Source organism: Nipponia nippon, unplaced genomic scaffold (assembly GCF_047370975.1).
Source record: "Nipponia nippon isolate SJK-2023a ecotype South Korea unplaced genomic scaffold, ASM4737097v1 scaffold_2, whole genome shotgun sequence".
NCBI classification, from domain to species: domain Eukaryota; kingdom Metazoa; phylum Chordata; class Aves; order Pelecaniformes; family Threskiornithidae; genus Nipponia; species Nipponia nippon.
Window position 1 is genome coordinate 2640251 of NW_028262336.1, and position 2743 is coordinate 2642993.

Sequence of the window (2743 nt, forward strand, 5' to 3'; positions counted from 1 at the left end):
AAGTTTAGATTCATTCCGCTACTCTGCTGGAGTAGATCCCCATTTCTCTCTGTCCAGCTGAAAGGCTAAAGAAGTCACATGTTTTAAGACAGTGAGTAAGAGTAAAGGAGCATGATATTCCAGTTGACTACATCGTCTGTTTTCCTTGGTATAGTTCCACTCTAAAAAACCCCATGTGGATACCATTGTTCAACAATACCTCAATATTTCCAAGTCTAAAATCCCCCGCTTTTCTTTGTAACCAATGATACAAGTACGGAAGGAAGAAAAATCTATTTCGGTTTCAGGCAATGCAGGATTTTGTTAAAAAACAGAGAGAGAAAGAAAAAGAGTGGCTATTACTTGGCCAGCAATAGCACGCAACATTTTTTGATCAACGCCAGAGTAACCAAAGATATCAACTGGGTTATCCTGTAATCCTTTTACTTTTTTTCAAAAGGCCAGATATGTCCACTTAGGAATGCAGCTTTAGTTCACGAACAAGCAATTTAAAAGCACGAAGGAGAAACAGCGGTAGGAATTTTCAGGGCTCAAGAACTCAAAGAGACAGTATTATGGTATCAAAACACAAGAGGTGAAGCGTAGTGCCGCTAAATGTGTCTCCAGGGGAATCATCTAGTAACCTGCCGGTCTATAGCGGCTCGGGATGACAATGTGTAACACCAGTACTCATGCGTGTCTGGAAGATAAACGCACAAAGTCATATTGGGTAAAAAATTAAGACAACAGAAGCACACCGAAGCCTGCAGACTTTGTAAGTCCGGATTAAAATCAGGTATGAAACAGTTAATACATACTCAGACCAAAATAAAAGCTAAATTTAAGCTAATGCTGTATAAAAATTAAGCAAGTAGTACTAATCATTCATGGCTGAACCCTAATATTAGCACTATCTGTAGAAAATAGCTCTTGATTTGGAAAATGGAAAGGCTGCATTTACAGGAAACAGAGATCTTCTGTTACTATTGCAACACAAGACTTCAGCCTCCATCTGAACAGTCAGCTGATGCCAGCAGTCATTTTCCAGCACTGTCTTAATTTCTCCTTCCCCATCCTCTCAAGCTGATGTCCATAGTAGTTCTTCATTTTTGAACGCCATGCTTTGTCCCCTGATTATAGAATTAAGACTAGGTTTTTTCCCCACATAACAGAGTAAAACTGTTTTCAAGAAGACTTGACATAATAAACTGACAAGAAGCACAGCAAAAATAATCTGCAAGATTTTTGGTAATTCAAAGACCTGTAGCCACTGATCTCATTTCACGTTCTTAAGTAGAAAATAATAAAATGTAGATATTATTAAATATTTATGCTTGCTGCTCATTGAAAAGGCCTTTAAATGCACCATACAGAGAAGCCAAACGTTCAGCTGCTGCAGATCTGCAGAGTGCCAAAGTCAGCAGAAATACAGCAGCTCGAGGATCTGCCTCAGTTATTCAAACTTCCACTTGCAAATGCCAACCTACATTCGGCACATTTGTGCTGAAGCGCTACAAAGGGGTGGGCTAACAAACCACCTTCAGCAGGCCGTCAGCAGGTTTTCCTCCTTTTCCACCCCTCTCCACTTCATCAAGTGGTATTAGCATCTGAAATACCGTGCTAGATCAAATAGCCTGGGTACTTTGCCGAAGTATTGCATTACAATGAATAAAACTATCATCAAATTGCTTTTATTCCCAGCTGGAGTACAAATTCTCTGACGGAAGCTAGTAAAACCTTAGGAAGGAATCACTTTGGGCAACCGCATTGAACGGATAGACCTCGATACATACGCGTCACGCACCCGAAGTCACAGCTATCCGTAACGTGCGCAGTATCACCCAGAAGCCAGCCATGTAAAATTTCTTTCTTGCCTTCAGGTGAGTTCCAAGCGTGACATTTGGAAAACCTCATCTAAATCGGGATTTTGTCACCGGCTACAGGAATAGGAAAGACGTTTGACTTGCCATCGGTGTTTTCCACGGCAGAACAGGTGGGCCCTTGTGCCAGGGCAGAGCTGCGGTCCGACGCCAGCAGCAGCAGCATTCCCGTTCCACAGCCTCGCTCGCTGCGGGGCTGCCGAAAGGCACGGGGGGGGGGGGTTCAGCCCCACGCACCCAAGATGGTGGGGCGATCCGCCACCGAAACCCAGCCGCCCTCACCGCGAGGGATCCTGCTGGGCCCCTGGGATCCCTCCTCGGGCCTCTCCGAGAGCGCCCAGCAGGTTTCCTACGGGGGAAACCCTACCCAGCGGGCCGCGCCTGAGAAACGGGACCGGGGAGAGCACGGCCGCCCGCAGCGGGCTCTGCCGCCGGGGAAGGACCCCGTACGGGGCTCCGGTCGGAGCCGGGCGGGCGGCATCCTCGGCCTCCGCTCCCAGCGCCGCCTTCTGCCCTTACCGCGCGGCGGGCAGGCGGGTGGAGGTCGGCCGCCCGGGGGGCCCCGGCCGCGGGGGGAGCCTCGGAGAAGGGCTCGGCGGGGAGACCGCCGCCCCTCCACCGCGGGGAACGGACCACCTCCCACCGCGACCCGCCGGGAGGAGGGGAGAGGAGGGGGAGAGGAGAGGGCGGCCGCCGGGCGGCGCGGAGGCCTCACCTGCGGCCGGCGCCCGGGCCCTGCTCCCTCCGGCGGCCCACGGATCAGCTGACACCGGTCCCCCCCTCCCCCCCCCTCGCCCCCCCTCGCGCGCATGCGCCGCGCGCGGGGTCACGCGGGCGAGAGGGCGCGCGCGCGGCGTGAGGTGAAGGGTCACGGGAGGGGCGGG

The 2743-nt window shown here is 51.3% G+C and overlaps 1 protein-coding gene across 4 annotated transcripts in view; it reads right to left on the reverse strand.

The window, feature by feature from the left end:
* ATP6V1A (ATPase H+ transporting V1 subunit A) overlaps positions 1 to 2639 on the reverse strand; it is a 30597-nt gene extending 27958 nt beyond the window's left edge. Inside the window, exons 1-2 of one of the 4 annotated variants that reach the window (XM_087756574.1) lie at positions 2575 to 2609; positions 1784 to 1916 (exon numbers count right to left, since the gene is read on the reverse strand). The gene's annotated coding sequence lies outside the window, so the exon portion shown is untranslated. Of the gene's footprint in view, positions 1 to 1772; positions 1917 to 1946; positions 1970 to 2574 lie in introns of those variants that run through there. The other 3 variants (XM_087756573.1, XM_087756572.1, XM_087756575.1) reach the window with 3 other exon arrangements.
* Positions 2640 to 2743: the final 104 nt, after the last annotated feature.